This window comes from Falco punctatus (genome assembly GCF_963210335.1).
Source record: "Falco punctatus genome assembly, chromosome: 8".
In the NCBI taxonomy this organism is placed as follows: Eukaryota; Metazoa; Chordata; class Aves; order Falconiformes; family Falconidae; genus Falco; species Falco punctatus.
This window is the reverse complement of record NC_137588.1, coordinates 30318371-30337671: the sequence shown is the minus strand read 5'-3', so window position 1 is coordinate 30337671 and position 19301 is coordinate 30318371. Positions and strand designations below refer to the sequence as shown.

At 42.1% G+C, this 19301-nt stretch overlaps 1 protein-coding gene across 8 annotated transcripts in view; it reads left to right on the top strand.

Annotated features, from left to right (window-relative positions):
- CLASP1 (cytoplasmic linker associated protein 1) overlaps positions 1-19301 on the top strand; it is a 185097-nt gene that overhangs the window by 56672 nt on the left and 109124 nt on the right. The window lies entirely within an intron of this gene.

Below are 19301 nucleotides of genomic sequence, written 5' to 3'. Positions count from 1 at the left end.
CAGGCACCATTCTTCTTACTTCAGGAAATAGTAAAATGGACTTACTTGAGAATTCTGAAGTTAGATTTTGGATTGTTCAAAAATGTGATGTGATACTCCCTTGTGTGCTAGGGAACGATGAAGACCTAGCACAGGTTCCTCTGACGGAATGGGCTAAAATGATACTTTTTGCATAATGTGGGAAAATACTGGCTGTATAGGTAGATGAGGCTTACAGTGGCAAAAAAGCGCAGTTGAGGAACAAATGTTCTTGTACTTCTTTAAAAGGGGGGAAGTAAGTATTTAATCCCTTAGCAAACATCTTAAGGATTGCAGCCTCCAAGTGTTTGTTCTGAAATCCTAAGTCAAACTGCAACAAGTTTACTGCTGATCCGGCTTCTCTGCTTTCCACTTGGCTAGGCTAAGGTTGATTTTTGTTTTGCTAGTAGTGGAATAGAATGGGCTTTCAAAAAAAAAGAAAAAAGTTAATTTTGCATTACGTAGATTGCTGTTGTGTAGAGTTGCAGGAGGCAGGCTTATGCTCTGGTGAGATGTATTGCTGCATGGTGGTTTTAAACGAATGCTGTGGTGGGAAGATGCTGTGGGTGGGAGTTCCGTTGGGTTTATTCTCTAGAGGGGCAGGGAAAGATTTTGGAGATTAATGTGCCCCTGGCCAAATTTGAGCTAAGTTTACAGCAGGTTTTTCTAATCCACATGAAGGTGATGTTAGTAGAAAAGCAGGTGTATCACACCTGCTTAGGAGGGTATTTAGTATGAAACAGGTGAGACACATGTGAGGTTCTTTGCCAGAACCTTTTCATTTTCTCTAACAATAAATAAGTCTGTAGTTGCTTGAGTTAAAGTAGTTCTAATTTGTGAAGCTAATAATGAGAACATTAGTTATGAATATATTATTATTTTCTTTTGGTGCGTGTGTTTGAGGGGAGGGTTCACTTTCCCATTGTGTTATAGGCTGGTTTGTTGCTTCTTCCTCGCCCTCTGAGCACAGCACAAACACAGCATACGTGCTCGCCATATCTAATGTGTCAACAGCTCTCTGCAACTTTCAGTTTATCTTTCTGAGGTTGTCTAAGCCAGTGGAGGAGGCTTATCTTCACCCGTGGTCACAAGTTCATTACAGCCCAAGGACAAGCTAAGTTTGTCAGGTTTCTTGTGTCCCTGACGACTCCTGCAGCTTTGAACAGAGGTGACAATTTCAGTGGTTGTCAGAGGCACTGGGGAAGGTGATGATAAATATTGCACATCCGAAATATTTGCCTTTCTCAGGAAGTAGCTGTCTCAGTCCCATTAATCCTTTGAGTCTGGCAGAGTACAGTGTTGATCACGAGGGTCTCTATCTGTTACTGTTAATACCACTTCTTTTAGACTGTGACTCCACGAGGTGAACACACCACTAATGCCTCAACCTTCACGTTACATGGCCTGGGTCAGATGATTTCGGACAATATGGTGCAGTCGTATCTTGTCTTAAAAGCTTGTGTTCGTCCCTCTCGGTAGCTAACGTACTCCTCCTGGCTCTGTGCAGGCTGCCTTAGTGTTTTGGGAGGCAAATGTTCGTGCAGACCGCTGTCTGTAAGCCCTTGTCAGTGTAAAATGGCACAGCAGGAGCAGCAGCAGTGCTCTTGTGCTGAGGTTTCTGCCCTGTGCTGCTCCCCGTGTTGCATGTGTACTGGCCGCAAAGGAACATGCTTGGCTCATTGGAAAGGTCTTTAATGCATGCCCCTGAAAGGGAAGCGTTAACTGAAGCTGTATCAAGACTTCCCAGCTCACTAGCAAAGCTCAAGTCTTAACTAACTTTTTTTTTTAATGTGGTTTCCCATATTCACCCATAGCTCTCTGGTGGGTGGCTCAGGTAGGTAACCAAGAGCAAGCTGTTTGCTGAAGTCCCTGAGCTCTGGCCCAGGAGCGCTGGAGGTGTGCTCATCGCAGCAAGACTTGAAAGTGCTTGTCAAACCTGACTTGCTGCAGAACATAGTGGTACTGGGCAGTGGGGGAAGCAACTGCGGCTTCTGAAATGGTGAAATAAGGCAAAAGAACTGGTCGAAGAAGAGCGATGACTAAAACTGGTCTCTTAGCTTTGAGACTGCTGTGTGGCATAACAGCTTCCTCTACCAGCTCACTGAAGATTCATGTAAAAGAAAGAATTGCAGCAGCATTATTTATATATCAGGAGTAATTTGAGATTAGCGAGTATGCTGTAAGTTATTAAAGACTTCTCAACTAATGGTTCCCAAGGCACAAACAAACAGAAATGTTAGTCTGCTAGAAAAGGTGCTTAAAATAATAGGGCATTTTGTGGTCCCATGAATAAATCTAATGAATCAACTCTATAATCAGAATGTGAATTTTAAGTCTATGAAAATAATTCATGTGTTTTATATTTACTTATCTTTTTATACTGTGGTCCATCAGTGCTGCTTTGAGTTGATCTTAAATTGCTTGATTTTGGGGGGGGTGGGGGGTTAGGCTTTGTTTTTATCGATTACTAATACAAGAATCAAATGCATAGTGAGATGGGGGAGGTTTGCATCGTAATCTGAGGTGTTTCATTAAGTCAGAGGGAGGCTTTGGCATGCTGAAGTATGCTGCTTGTTGCTAGGCTACAAGCAACCCTTATAGCTAGAATATGAAGTTAAAAATCCACGTTGGATTTCTCGATGATTCTCAGTGCATCTCTGTTTTGTTATTTGGCATATAATTAGTCAGCCTCTTGAAGCAAAAATTATAGTTTTTTCCCCTTTTGGGCTTTCAGCAGGCTAATTATTTTTTGTGTAACTGCTTTTGCTAATTATGCAGAAGCCTTATTCTCCTGGGACAAATACATTTTCAGCATGAAAGAGCCGATAATTGCCAGCTAGTCAGCTGCTTTCTCCGTGTGCGTTGTGTGATGATCTTTAGTTGGATGTGATACAGAGAGAGGCTATTGGACAGAAATGGAGACTCCAAGAAATTAATGCTGCGTGGGTTTCCTTGGTATTATGTCTAGAAGACCTGAACATAAAGCATACAGTTATTCCATGGATTTGAATTGACTTTGGATCAGACCTGGACTCCTGAACACTTTATGATCAAGTTTTAGGACAGATTAAAAATTAAATAAGTGATCAGCTGAGAGATACAGGCTGATAGGAAATGGTGACCCAAACCAAAGCTATTCGTAACCAAAATGTTTTGGGATGTTTTTTTATGCTCTTGATCATTGTGATACCGTAAAATAACATTCTCTGATATAAACCTCTCTTCTCTCCCACCCCCCCTCTACGCCTCCATAAGTCTCACAATTTTGGGGAGATGCTTCTACGCTGGTGCGTGCCAGGATACTGTGGTGGTGTGCCAGCATGGTTCCTGTGGGTAGGGAAGGGATTGAACTTTTATGTTTACACTGAATTTTGGCTTTGCTCAGGAGAGCAAGATTTAGGGATAGCGGAGGTGGCAGCAGTCTTGGGCTGCAAAGAAATCAAAGCAGATCTTAAAGCCAGAAGTCTGGAGCTGAGATCTCTCCCCCACAGGTACTTGCACAGAGTAAGATGAGGGGAGGATGGGGTTTCGGTAGTTGCCGGTATGGGTTAGCATTCCAAGAGTAAGCAGGTTAAAACAACACCAAAATAGCAGATGTGATAATTACACTTACTGAAAGCCTGAGCTGAAAGAAGGAGCAATGTTACTCTTGAGTGGAACTACTTCTGTATTTGAGATCCTGTTTAAGGTAAATGTGCTATTTGGTGAGTGAATCCTGTTTATGAAGTTGAGAACTTTGAGGCAATTAGATGGAAACTAGAACTATTGTAGATTTCTGTGTTTTGCTGGTAATAGAGCTGAGTCACTGAATGCTATTTTGAATTTTATTATAAGGAGGAAAAATCACCCACGTTTGCCAAGCATTGCCATGCATCTGTGGGTGGGATATTGTTTGTTTGTCAACACACATCCAAGCAGCAGAATTAGGGACTGGAAGGAGGGGCGACTGATAACACAGAGAGGTTCTGGATCAACAAACGCTGCACTGTGCTTCTCTGCATTGATATCTCCTTGTGCAATTTAATTTCCATTGTGGCTTGTTCTCTATGAATGCTGTTTTCAAGCTGAAATAAAAAATTAATTTAATTGACTCTGCATTCCTGTGGCATGAAAAAAGCAAGGAAATATCCCTTCACCTGTATGGGGGCTGAGAGAACAGTAATCATAGAATCATTTAGGTTGGAAAGAACCTTTAAGATCATCAAGTCCAACTGTTTAAAATGTCTGAGTGATACTTGCATGAGTGCTATAAACTGATAGTACATCCTTGTGGAAGGTATAAATAGATGAGCTCTGCTCCTTTTCTATTGCACAACTCTGTAAATAAGCATATTGCTGCCTCCTGGATTTTAAACTCTCACATTTAGAAGGGAGGGATGTGAGCAAGCAGGCATAGGAGGACACATGGTGCTCAGCTGAGTACTGGGCAGGCTTTTATTTTGGAGGAGAGGTGGCAATCCTCTGCTAGGTCACACAGAGAAGTCTGTTCTGAGGGTGGAGAGTTTGCTGGTGATGAAGTTGCTGAGAGACAATGTAGCGTAGGGCTGCTCCCGGAGCACAGTGCTCTTCCCCAGCATCTCAGGCACTGCAGAAAATGACTACGGGGAAAGGTAGGTGCTAATGAATGTGCCACAAGGGACGGGTGGATTTGTTAGTGTCTGAGTTATTTGCCTGTTGAGTTTCTTTTTAATATGAAGAGACTGAAGCAGTCTTGCAGTAGCAGTGGAACTTTAAAAAATAGCCTGTAAGCATCTGTAGCCTGGTGCCATCAAGCTCAGTTTAAGCTTCTATAAAATACAATAAATGATCTGTTTGATGGGGTGAAGGAATAGGATGTGTGCATATGTAAGGGAACAGAACAGGTTGCAAGAGGTGAAGGACAGGTATTTTCAGATACCCTTCCTGGTCTGCGTTGTTTTTGAGCAATCACTGAGGCTTTCATTTCCTAACAGTTTCCTTTTGCAGTATCAGTTGGGAAGATTATTTAAATTTGTTACAAGTATTAACATGGAAACACAGTTCCAAAAATGTGCCAAATAGAGACATCAATGGCTTTTCTGCATTGTTGTGTTTCTGTAACAAAAAGGTTATTTGTGGATGTCAGAGAGGCTGGAGTCGACTAGGTGAAAAGGAAAGGCAGAGGAGCTCTGTATCTTCTCACCTATGAAGAATTAATTTACAGCATGGAAGCATGTATTGCATTTATTTTTGGTACATCAGAAGCCTGTGCCTTTCATCTTAACTTTCAGAGGAAATTTTTTCTGTTAGCCATCTTTGCAAAAGCTGCATCTTTTTTCTTTTTCTTCCCCCTCTTCTCTCCATTCAGCGTACGAAATCCTTATTATGCTGTGGATGTAGTAGACTAAATTTAGGAAGTCTGAGATTGTGGGTTGTATAGACTTTGGGTTTGAATTGATATTTACTGTTTCAAGGTGCAAGTTAATTGGTAGCTCTTTTTGTAATGGATTGGAAGTTCACCTGGGCAAACTGAATGCTGTGGACGTGTCACCGTCTACAGCTGAGACACCTTTTTACTGTGGCTCCTTCTGTCCAGGTCAAAAGAGGAGTTGAGAATAAGCTATTATTTTTTAAAAAGTTGGAATTGTGTTGAATAATTAATGTACTTAATGGCTTAAGGAAAACAAGCACATGTTTGTTATTGTTAATGAAATTGTCATGCTGGCAATTTCTCAGCTTTGAAAGATCAGCTGGTGGAATGAAGAGCCTGAGGCCACAGTCCAGCTGGTCTTATCTGATGGGAAATGTCTGACCTCCAGGTCACCATCGGTTGTCTGAACTGTGGTAGTTAGTAGCAAATGTCAGAAGAAAAACAGGTGTGTAAATTGTTAGTGCTATTGTGTCTTCTGGGTGGAATGCAAAGTACCTTGGCCCTAGGATTCCCTTGCAAAGAAGGAGCAGACCAGAGTTAGTTTGGTTGTGTGTGTATCATCACTTCCCTAACCCCTGATGTATATCAACACAGGCTGCATTTGGTGGTATTTCCAACAGATGTGTATAAAATGTGGGCTAAAGGAGTGGGCAGCTAAATGACAAGGTGATACTACTGTTCAGCACGGACCTCATGAACAGAACATTAACATGCAGGATTCAGTTAACAGTGGTGGAGGTTGAATACATAAATATCCTGCACGTTCTTCTTTATGCAGGGCCTGTTCTTTTCTTCCCCTTTGGGGTAAAAGTACCATGTGGGTCTGAGGGACCTCAAAGGTTATCTTGGAGAACACCTGCAACATGGAACACATTGCAAGGATGAATCTACAGTCTAGTGTCCATAATGAGATTTAGAACGAATTTGAAAAGATCCCGCACCCTTCCCACGGAAACTGCAGCAATGTCTGGTAAAGCTGTGGAGGCGATCACATTTCAGCAATGCTTAGTAGTGTTGCTGTTTGCTGTGGTCTTTTCCTCCACTTTCTTTCATGTCTCTTGGTTGTGAGGTTGGTCAAATCTGTAAAATAACGCCTCAGATCTGCAGTGGTTGTTGTCTTTAAAATCTCTGGACCAGTTTGCTGGTATCTTCTGTGCTGCATTGCCCAGCTGTTTCTCTTTTGTAGGTATTTTGTCAGAAAGAGTTTAGGGGTCAAGGCTGGAGCAAATATTAACTCCAGTGACATTTTCCCATGAAAGGTCTAACTGAATCTCATGTTTTTGATCTGTTAGCTTTGTCATTTGTTGTACGCAGCATCTTCCAGGAGCAAATTTATTGACAGGATGGTTCGTACACATGTGTGTGCACACATTTGGATCTTTGTGAACGTAATAGTGATTTTAAGCCAGTCTTCTAAAATCTCAACAGTTCTCTTGAGAGATGGGAGGGGGTATAAATTACTCAAATATCCCAAATGAAGGCTGGCATGCTAAGGGCAGCCTGTGTAAGTAGTATCCCATAGTTGTATATTCTGCGGATTTGTGAAGCTTATTTGGGTCATGTATTTCACACACTCTGGCTCCAACACTTGTTGGGAGAAGTGCACTGAAGTACTTCACTGAGCACAAGTGAAGGTATCACATGCTTTCTGTTGCTATGGAAAGAACTACAAAAGCGTTCTTGACATAGGAAACTTTGCCTGGGGCTCACAAATATTTGTCTCCACAAAAAGTGGTGGAGGGGTGGGGGTCTTCCTGCCCCCCTTTCTGTATGTTGGCTGGGTGCTGGCTCCTTGAGAGTAGTCTCCTGATACTTCTTATAAACAAATGTTCTGGGCTGTTTTTATATAGACTTGCTGTCCTAGTTAGAATTAAATTGTTGTCTTTAATCGGCAGCCTCAGCAATGGCCAAAGAATGCTTGGGGGAGAGATGAAGTTTCTTGCACCCCTTGTGGAACACTTTCATCAATTCCTGTGCTGCTGCTCTCATTTATTTGGTGACATTTGTTTTCAGGTTGAGCGTGTAACAAGTGAACTGAGTTTAGCTGCTGTAACTAGCAGCCTCTGAGGACAGCAGCCACCCTAAGGTAATTGTGAACTACAGGGTAGGCTTTTAGGGGCAGTAAAAGTGCATGAGACGTGTGTGTTCCTCCTGCAGGGGACATAGCATCCCTGCCCTTGCAGAACAGTGCATGTAGAACATAACCATGGTAGCTGCAGCTTCCATAACCGTGAGGTTTTATTCAAGTGTCTAGACTGAAGAACGCTTGGTTGGCTTCTACAGAACCTAAGAGCAAATGCTTGCAGGGTTGAAGGTCTTCTTGTATCTAGTCTCTTTTCATATTAAAATCATTGACCTTAGGCTGGATGAGATTAGACTACCAAGTCCATTTTGGAGAAAGACATATTAATACAGATGGTGTATCCAGATTTAACATACAGTGGTAGAACAATAACTGCAGTTACAGCCATGTGAGTCGGGGGCATGAAGAGGACCTTTTTTCTAAATGCAGGAATGGACAAGTGCTGGTCTGTTGCTCCAGTGGGAAGTACAGTTAATGCATTGTCCGGACTTGGCCCTGGCCTGGCCTTACGTTGCCCTCCTTCATTATGTTTGGCTGAAGTATTTTGTTTGGAGCTTGGATATAGTGATGTGAAATAGAGCAAATCCAAGCTATAATAAGTAAAAGTGTTCTATTTTTGTAGTATTAAGACAGCAAATACTGTATAATGACTGGGTTTCTTCTGCCTGCTGGAGGAATTAATTCTGCCCTGTCGCTCTGTCAAAGGAATCCTTTTGTTGCGTTGTACAAAGCAGTTTGAGCCTCGCCTCTTGTTTGTTCCCCTGAAGCCCCAAACTGCAGACAGCCCTGAGTATTCCTGGCTTGGTTTACGCCCCACATACATCTGCAGGGAGCTCCCTGCAGCCGGACCTTCACGAGGAGAGCTGCCGGTGGCTGTGGCTGCTTCTTTGCAGTTGGCCTTCGGAGTCACCCCAGGTGGATTCCAGCACAAGCAGTGCGCTATAGGGCGAGAGACAAACACTTGATTCACTGTACAGTGTCACTCGAACTGCTTTTCTCAAGAATGGCAAAACCTACAGCAACCACATTCCCAGACCTGCTCCTTTTCCTTGGCTCGCCTTCCTTCAGAGCTCCTCAGGGCACCTCGGAAGGCCTTTAGATGCTTGATATGGAAGTTTCTGGTATTAGATGCAGATGCTGATGTTCAGTGAGTATGAAACATACCTGGACTTTGCTGGAGACCAGGACAGATAGTGGTTTGATAGAGTTTTGGATGCTTATATGCAGAGGTAGGAAAGATAAATTTACAGTATTTCTTTAGTCCAAATCTGTTCCCTTTGATGTTAATGACCTCTTTCTAATAATTCCAATGGGAAATGAACAGGGCCCTCTGTGAACTGCTGGTTGACTATGTTGTAATAGCCTTTTGTGGGTGTTTTAGGTATGATTGCTCTTAGCCTTTCAGAGGCAAAGGGGAAATGGAAGTTTTATGTATGAAACCGTGTTGGCACTGCTTATCCCGGTGTTTTCTCTGTGCAGGTGGCAATGGCTCTTGCAGTGCTGGCGCTGCCTCCACCCCCCTGTAATGAGGCTGTTCCCTTTGGGTGTGGCGTGGGTAGAGGCAGGAGGTACATCTTTAAGAAAACGACGTATGTCTTCCACACACATCTCTCCTGAGTAATGGGACTCCTACCTAGTGGAGCTCTGGCTCATAATGAGACCTGACATTTCTAATTAAGTCTGCTGTATGAAGAGTGGGTCTAACTTTGCTCTCGAGCATTTATATTTCCCCCCCCCCGACCCCCCAGTTCCGCTTGTGAGCGGGGGGAGCAGGGGCAGCCCTGGAGCCAGCCGTGGAGTGGCAGGCTGGGCACGCTGCTTCCCCGCTGCAGCTCTGCCAGGGCACTTCAGCTCTGATTTATGCTCCTGCTGTTTGAGCTCTGTGCTGGACGGGAGCTGAATCTGCAGAGACTTCTAATCACACGGAGCTTCTGTGATGTGGAGAGACAATCACGCTCCTTTTCACTGGAGACCTAAATAAGATTTGATCCCAAGCTTCCACAGGCAAAATGTTTATGCACCAGCTCACTGAAACTTATTCTCTGTCCCCTCCCCCTTTAAGAAGCTCCATACTTGTCTCCAGTGCTTACCTCAGATTTTTGTTTATTTTTATTTGTGTGTGTGCATGATGTGCTGGATCTTGGCTCGCTACAGTGGGGTTTTCTCCAAGCATCTGAGTCTGGGCTGGCTCTTGCATATGCGCATTGTGCTCTGTGCTTGCTGCTCCCCTCTGTGTTGCTCACTGAAGCCTGTTTATTATCATGGGCTCTAAAGCAGTCGTGTCCCTGTTTTTGTGCACACTGTTTCTTGTTTACAGCAGTGTGGTGCAAGCGGCTCTGTGCACTCTGCCTGAGAGTATGGGAGATGCGGGAGGATACTGGGGACTTTTGTATGAGATGGACTGTGCAAGGTACTGTGGAGTAGTTGGAGATAAATGTGAAGCCTTTGCTTTAGCTAGTCAGCATTAAAAATTATTTTTAATTAAAAATTAAAACCGTAGTTTTTTGTTTGAAACCCATGATGGGGAAAGGTGATTCCTTGACAACTGTTGGGAGTAATATATTTTTGTATAAACCAGGCAGGGTGCTCCATCAGCTACAGTGGGATGTTCCCTTCTGGGCCTCCAGTGTGTGTGTAAGGAAACTGTTTGGTCCTTTCCACCAGCTTCTTCCTGGGTAGGCTGGGTCACAGAGCTGTCTAAACCAGCACGTTTTACACATTTACACATGCCCTAGAATATGCTTTATGCTACCAGTTTGAGGTGAGAGTATCCCTGAGCAATGTTTGATAGTGGTCTGCACCCTTGGCCGGTTTTTTTTAAAAGCAAGTGAACTCAGCTCCCTTACGGCATGGAAGTGATTTCTGCAAAACAATAAACGCTAAATGCCAATGAAAGACTGTGATGAGCAGCTCATCTTTTGATTTTGGGGCTGGAATCTTGACTTTTCTATATCTATAATGCATACAGCACTAATTCCAGAAAACCGCCACACTGGAAATAAGACCTTTTCAGCTGGTTTTATGTAAGTTCCAGTAGTTCACGTACTACAGGGACTGAAGGGACAGCCCTGTGCTCATTTTTTCCATGAGCTGATAGTGTTTTCACTTTGAGGATGGTGAATGAAACACTGGAACAGGTTGCCCAGAGAATCTCCATTCATGGAGACTTTCAAAGCTTGGCTGGGTGAGGCCCTGAGCAATACAACTTTGTCAGCTCTGCTTTCGGATGAAGATTAGATCACTTGATGTCCAGAGTTCCCTTCCAACCTAAATTATTCTGTTTTTATTTTCAATAGGATGCAGTAATTATCCAAGATGTCCAAATTCATAATTATTTTTTTTTTACTCAGTACTTTTATAGCTGTGTGCTGGTAAGCTCAAGACAGAGATTGCCAGTGTCATTTGCGATGGTGTGTTTGTTATGGAACACTTCAGTTCATCCAAAGTGCTAACAGGGCTAAAGGTGGAAGAAAATGTGACCTCAGCTAACAACACAACCTGATGCCAGCATGAAGCAGCTGCAAGCCACAACAGAGGCACCTCTATAAATGGCAGCATGTATCATGTAATGTATATTCTCTGCTGATTTGGTGTTATACTAGAATTGATGAGAGTACTTTATTCTAGTTTTATTGGTCTGTCATCAGTGTGACTGGCAGGTTGCACATGGGCATATTTAGTGAAAAATTAAAACGCAGATTACTCCTTGATTTTAATGTTAAGAACTTAAAGCTTGATACTTAAATGTGGATATATTCTAATTGTCTGAGGAACAGCTTGCTACAAATTAGTAGGTGAGACTGGTGGTTGTTCCATTTAATCTTCATGGCATTCTTCAAAATACTCTTTTTAGAAGACTTCTGAACCTTTATTTGTAATGGTAAGCTTTATTTTGCTGGCTGAGCTCTGTGTTCCAGTTCCCCATGCAGAAAAACCAAATGGTTCTTTTAAGTCATGATGTTTGAATGCATTTTTTTAACCTCTGTGACAATAAATTTTTTGACCCTCTTCTGTCATAATATTTGCAAAAGGAAGCTGAAGAAGCCTTGTTTAAATGTAATCTAGGTGACTGAGAGCCACACCCCACCCCCTCCCCCAACCCACCCATGTTCCAGGCAGTAATTATCAATGGTTCTTTGTGTCAGTGGGAGGGGGGGTTGAAGATGCTAGCAGGAATTACTAGGATACTGATTCTAATATTTAAAAGGTAAACACAAAACTACTGTAAGAAAAAAAAAAAAAAAAGGAAAAAGGAAAAAGAATGGAATGTCTTGCCCATCTTCTCTGTCCTGCTTTTCAGTGAAGGCTTCATCAATTCAGTCTCAAGGTTATAATGTGGAGGGAGTGCAGCAAGTAGGGACCCATTGGCATGGGAAAGAAGGCAAGGCAAGGAGTTCAAAAGGATGCTTATTGGAGCATTGACTTATTATGACATGCCAGTATGTAAAGGTAGCTTTTAAATTAATGTTTCCTGGTTAAAACAGCTGATCTTACTTGCTTTCAATCTCTGGAGGGAAGCTGAAAGTGGATCTATAGTTTTCTGTCACGTGCTGTGCTTCACGTGTGCCAGTTCCTCTGTTTGCTAATTCTTCTTTAAGTGAAGGCAAGCACAGATGGCTGCTAAAGAGAACCAGATGATTTGCCAGCATGGTGGTGTGTTTGCAGGAGTGAGACTTGGACAGGCTTGAGGCTGCTTTGTTGTCATTTCTTTTAGTTCAAAATTTTAATGTAGGAAGTTGATATTTTTCAGTTTTATCCCCTTTTTTAGTTTATGGGGAGATTAATTTATGGTGTGAGTTTTTTAAAAAAATTTATTTTATTCTAGCAAGGTGCTTGTTGACCTTTTAGTCATTTATTGTTAAGGATCCATTCTCGTTAGGTGTGGAGCCTAAACAAGAATGGGTCATGCGTGGAGAAGTTCAAATGCAGGATATGATTTATGGGTTCCTCTCTCCATAGTGCCAGGAGGCAAAGGTCTGCTCATCCCTTCACAGACCCTTTCCTCCAAACTAAATAATGCCCAGAAGAGACCCTGACCAGAGGGGCAGTGTGAGTGGAGTTTCATCTTTTTAGCTCAATTGAGTTAGCTTTACTGGGATGAAAGCCCTCTGGGTGCTGGTTAATATACAGGCTAATGGTGCAGACCTTGCTTCCCTGGCTGGTTTGTGGCTCCTAGGCACAAATTTGGGATTTGGCATCATCTAGGGAGCTAGTGGGCTGTGCACAATATCCAGTGAACCAGGATGCTGCTGGCTACTGATCACTTCAGGTTGCCGCAGCAGTACAAATAGTGAATAGCCATTGTACAACTGAGCCATTCAGTTCCAGTCTGCACAGAGTAATAATTATTGCTGCTTGACAATAAACTAAGTGCTCTGTAATGGTGGTGGGTGATTCAGGGGGCTCGAGTGACCTAAGTGGTTGACTTGTTAGTCTCAGATGAACCAGGATGATCCTGCTTTCACGTTCTGGGAGGTCCCGAGACTTTTCTGTCTATATAGACTGATAGCTGGTAAAGCAGTTTGTCACATACGAAGAATAGGACTTACGTGGACATGCATGTGAAAGGACAGAGCAGTCCAGCAGATTCCTCAGGCTGTAGGTGGTACTTGCCTTCTCCAGAAATGCTGAAGGTTTATCTATTTGGGCACAGAGTTTGGGTTTAAGGATTTGGTGAGAAATTATTTTCCCACAAAATTTATTCCTATACCTTCTGACATTAGGCTGCTTCTGGAGGCAGGATGCTGCGAACTGCTAGCTTGCCTCCTGTGTTTGGTTTTCAGTAACAGTTGTTGACAGCTGGCCGTGCCCTATGAGCACTCCCTGTTGTTTGTAGTTAAGGTACCAGCAGCCTATATCGCATGCTAAAAATTACTGGATGGGGTGGAGAAAGATTTAGGTGTTTTTTTTCTTCTGCAACCCAGTCCAGTGACATTTTCTGATATGCTACTGATGATACATTTTTCTGTTTTCCTTTGGTTCACATTTTTATAGTCAATTTTTCATGCTAGTTTTTTTAATGTTAGTGCTTCGTGCTGATTCTTCAGATAGTCTAAGCGATGCCTGGAAACAGCTGCTAATAATAAAAACTTGCTAATTCGGTACTCATATCTGCCTCCACTTTCACACCACCTCTTTGCTATTACCACTTCCATACCTGATAGTGTTTGAGTCATGGAGTTTGTGAGCATTTTTTTTAATGTGCCAACAGATAGTAATCCTGCCTGTCAAAGTAAGTGTTAACACTTTGTTACATGTAGAACAACACTGACATGGTCACTTCTGCTTCAGATTTGTGAAAATGTGAAGCAAATGCATAACAGTCTGGAATCTGACTGTTGCTCCTAAGCAGTATTATAAAACAATAGAAATTTTATTTCTAGAAAGAAATTACTTGTTTGTCAAGCTGATTTTACTCAGTGAATGAGCAAATGGAAATGGTGAGTCTCTCTGCTCTCAGCCAGTTTTTACAACTGGTTGAAGTTGCGTGTGCTTTGGGACAAATATACTTGCAGGGTTGTGAGTCACAGTGAAAACCCAGATGAGTAGTAAGCCTGGAAGCTGAAGGTTCAGAATTGAAACTCTCAAGTTTGTAACTAGTTGTCATATAACTTGAAGATTGGCTTCAGTGTCTCTTTCAGCGAGTAGAAGGAGGGTCTTGGTGTTGCCTAGATTCTTGATGTTGCTACACCAAGTAGTGCAAATAATAAATACAAACCACCAAATATTACCTAATCGTATAATACAGGTGTATAGCTTTGCACATCCAACTGAGGCTATTGTGAAAGGAATGAGATACGAGGACCGTTACTCTCATCGTTAGATTTTACTCTGTAAAAGTATTTAATTTTGAACAACTTCCATTTTTTTTAATTCTCCCCGACTCATGTATTCCTTTTTGATATGTATGAAAGAAGCAGTCATGTTTCAAAAGGTCTATCATAGGAACTTGTAAATATTAATGCTAGAAAGCAGACCCAAGCCATCTTAGTCTTGGTGCATCTTTGTAATGTTTGTACCGCTGACTCAAGGCATGCTCCTGTATCTGAAATGAAATGTGTTTAAATTAAAATATTTTAATTCTTTGGCTCTTTTGTTCCTGCTCTGGAATGTACATCCTAGGTGCATCTGGACACCTTACAGCCGATGAGATGCAAAGTGCCCTAAGCTTAAGCTTTTTTTGCCGTACAGTACACAGGTGTACTACAGAGCGTCGTGTGTGAGTGAGGACCTTCAGGGGCTTCACTGGATTAGCTCACCCTTTTGAAGAAAATAATCCATTTTACCTCTTGTGAAACAGAGACAATGCTGTTCTGCACCCCCTTGGCTCTGAGTCCTACCTCTTCTCCTGTATAAGAATGTGAAGTGAGGGGTAGAAGACAACAAAATAATCTAAAAAGAAACAGTCAGTGAGAATGGGGCCATAGGAAATGATGCAAACCCAAGGAAGCAGCGTCCTCCTGTCTTTAATTTCAAAGATGCTTGAGAGAGCCTTCCTTCCTTCAGATCTTGCCTGTCCTCTCTGTGGCTTGATGGCTGCAGATACTTGCCTTGGGGTGATTATCTTTGTGGTGAACTTGGAAAACCAGTCTCTTCTTCCCAGTCATTGCTTATGGTAGACGTGGGATCTGGGAAGGACTTAATCAGTTGGATTTATCAGTGCTGCTGCCCTGAAAAAGACCCGGTAAGCAGTTGAGGACCATTATCTCAACCTGGGGACCTGTTGTGGAGTTTCCAAGATAGAAGTGTCTCAGACTTCAGCCTTATTTATTTCAATCTGCAGAACAGCTTTGTTTTAGGATTAAAGCAATCTATTAGTTTCTGTTGTCACTCCTGATGAGGATTTAGGCTCAGATGTTGTGCTCATAGGTTTTGCAGTTGGTTGCTCATGTGCTCTCTTCTGTTCCTTACTGGTGGGACATCATGGCATTATGAATCCATTTTATCTTGATTTCTCTGCCTGTTCTCCCATACCCCCGAAATACAAAGGTGTCTCAGGAGAGCAGATGGGCTTCACGTTTTGGAGGCCTGTCCAGAAGGTCTTCATGCATTATGGTATGTGCCATGATGTGTCTGAGCAGGAGGATGTTTAAACTGATCATACCTTGATTAATCCAGAGAGTTATCCTAGGATTGGTACCTGTGTCTAGCAATTTACAAAATACCAACCAAGAAGGCATTCTTAGTGGGATTGTTAGACATTTGAATTACCTCTTGAGTATGATATTGTTTTAGCAATTTTTTACTTTTAACATCAAACTGTATGAAGTGGCTTTATAATAATGGAGGATAAGGAGTCATGACTTCAGCCACTAGGAAGTATATAATTGATTTCCTGGACTGGAAGGGATGCCTGTCTCTTCCTTTTTAAGCATGATGTGAATTGATCTGACAAAAAAGGAGTCGCATATGCACCAGTTCCCACGATGGCTCACAAAGCTCACAACGTCCTGTTATATGTATTTTGCAATGACTTCTGTCTTCCCTTCTCTACTTCTATTCCAGCTTCCTCATGTGTTGTAGAAACTTAATCTCTTTACCTCTTCTTGATACTTTCTAGAGCCTATTTCCATTTCCCCAAACTTTTACCTCGGGCAGTGTATATCAGGTATCATATTTAAGCTCTGTGCTGGTTACCTAGTTATGTGCATTGCTTGATGACAGCAAGGCAAAAAATAACTGCTGTGTTGGCAGTAAAAATCACTTAGTTGAGTGTCCTGCCTTTATCTGATCACTGTTTTCCCCCTTTCTAAAAAAAATACCCCACCCCACTCCAAATTAACCAGCAAAATTAGAATATGGGTGGATGGTGCCTGGTGGCAGCCAAATGGAGAGAATAACCTCATAAGATTAATTTCTTGGTAGACTCCTCACAGTTGGCAGGATAAGTTGCCAGGGTGTGGGGTCTGCATAGGTGATGCTGGAACAAGTTGGCGCTTGAAAGGTATCACTGTGTTGGGTAATCTCTGTGTTTCAGGCAAGTGGTAAAAATCCCTGTAAGTCTTAAGATTTAAGAGTTTAAGCTTTAGGGTGAATTTTAAGTCCTAGAACTGAAATAAAAGTTCTAGGACTTTAGGAAAGGAACTGCTCATCTTAACATGGGTATTTATGATTTTCTGTACTGTTTGACGCAGTATTTAACAAAGCAGAAACACAGTGGTGTCATGGAGTCTGTGGTTTTCCTGGTGACTTCTGCTTACAGCACGAGCAGCCTGCTGAAAAGGGGCCAGCTTGTTTCGAAGAGCTGAGTCTTTGTATGGACTACCCTGTACGACTTGCCATTTAGGAATAAAGTGTAAATGTCGCTTGTGAAAGGAAGTCGCTTCCTACAGGGTGGGCAAATCAGTGCAGGGGGGAAGCAGCTGCGCTCTAATTTGAACCATCAATGCAGTGGTCTTTCAGGGTCACAGATGTACAAAATGGCTGTGCTAGCCAGACATGCCTTAAGGAGAGACCGCAAGCTCTTTAAAAAATGATTCCTTATATTAATGGTTCTTTCTGGTTTTGTTTTGTTGACTTGTTGACTCGTCAAGTCTTGCATGAAGGCAAGGTGTGAAACCAGGAATCTGTATAGACAGAAATCAGCTGGTTAACCAGAGACTGGGCTGGAGGCTGTCTTTGCATCTGCATGGATTTGAGGTTCCTTATGGCTGTTCAGATCTGGGGTGTTTAGTTCCATAAATGCCAATGCTTGCTGTTGATGTTGCCTCACTTAATAATTTCAGCGTGTTTTCTGAATGAGGAACAACTGTAGGACTTAAACCAGCAGTGCTCACCACCTTGTCTGAATCTTGTTCTGCATCAGCTGTTCTTAAGCTGGCAGAATCACCTGTGAGAAGGTGTCACTGGTAAGGAAAGATGAGTGATTTTGATCCCCTCACCCCCAGCAGCAGTGAAAATGGCTAAGGCAGGTTTTCTCTGTTTTTCAGTGTTTCCAGCTCTTCCATGGGAAACTATTTGTATTTTACTCTCTCCAATTTCACGTAGGTCAGTATTTGTTTTGTGAGGCCTGTAATGGCTATGTCCAGAGTAAGAAAAACATTTAACTGGGCTGTGATTAATGTTTGTGTTCTTTGTGGGAAATGTGAATGATTCTGCTTGGGTTAGCTTTCTTTAGGGCTAAGTTAAATTATATTACCTTGCATTTGCTGTAGCTTAAGAGCAACACAAGGGCTGTTACTGTGGCTCAGCTGTCTTAGAACTTGTTAAGCAGCAATAATTTCATAGTGAGTCTTGAGTCCTGAGGCAAATTCATGCTTTGTTTTTGTTTCACAGAGTTTGTCCTTGATTGAGAGAAGATATTTTGCCTGCTTGTAAACGTTTATTCATAGCTTCCACCACCCCTTACCAAGTTCTGAACTTTAATTTAAACCAAGGGACTAAGATCAAAATTAGCCCACCCTTAGTCCTTCTTGCGGGTAGCGTGGTCTTGGGGTTAGAGTCAAGTGATATAAGAGACACAGTAGAGGAACTGGTAGAATTCAGGTCAGATGAATCAGGGTTTTACTGGTCTGTCATACCACATTTTTCCAATTCTGATTTCCTAATCCTGACTGATCTCTGTATTTGATGCAGTAAGTAGCTTTATGTGGGGAAACTGATTTCTTTCACCATTCTTTCGTGGATGTAACCTGTGGAAGTCTTCTACTGTGCACACAATATGTGTGAGGAAAACAGAATGGTTACTAAAGAACTCAAATGACCTGCTGTGGCATCAAAGTCAATTATTGATTCTCATTTGGGACCAGCTTTCAGTCATGGCGGAAAATTTTGGATGGCTGAGCGACAGGCTTAAGTTTTACCTAGGTGCAGGGACCTGAGGATGGTTGAAAAAGGATGCTGCTGAGCCATGGGGACAAAGTGAATAGCACCATTGTTTGAAGCCAAATAAGAATGGGTTTGGCAGGATTTTGCTGAACAGACTGATAAGCAAACAAATACTTGCATTTCTTTAACTGCCCTTTTAAAAGGAAGAGAGGAGGATCTTTGTGCTTATTTTTCATATATATAGTCTGAATAGCAGCAATTATTTTTCACTGTGCTCTGACTGCATAATTTAGATTGTAAGCTCTTTGGGAATGACGCTTTTTTCTTTGTAGCATGTTAGTCCCCTGCTTGCTCAAGGTTTCACGTTGCCTCTGAAATATGAATATTGTATTTAGTAGTCTAAAGACACTAATGACAAAAGGAGTGAAAGTTTTAGCAATGTCTTGACTCTCCCTTTGTATTTTCTTTTTTTTTCTGCCCTGAATATGACTGCTTTATTTGCCGTACCTAATGATGTTTGTTTATGGGGAAGGAATGTGGATGAAGGAGCTTAGATCTATCTTTTGTTTTAAAGGAGTTGGGGGATGGGGGAAACAAGCTTTGGGAAAACAGAACCCATGCTGACTGTTAATATTTTATAAGCTGTGATGCATTTTTGGCGTTGGAGACTTTCCCCTGACTTTTTTTCCTTTAGGCAATAGTTTGCTTAAAATGCAGCTTTGAAGGGTGGGTAAAGGAAGGCCCGAGAAACCGATGTGTCTCAGGAATTGGAGCTTTCCATTTGTAGATCAGGAATTCAGACTGTGCTTATATTTGAAGCCATATTAAATATGAATTTCATTCTTTTAGATTCTATTATCCAACCACATGGAAACCATATATTGTACTGTAGTGTCTGTCAAATAGGCTACCAAGTGTACTAAAACCTCTTCGTGTTTATTTGACATTGCATAGAAGGAAATCTGAGATACTAGCATCTAAAAAATAATCAGGTCAAATTCTGCACATTCTTGCCTTCACCTCCATCCTCGGTGTATAGAGCTG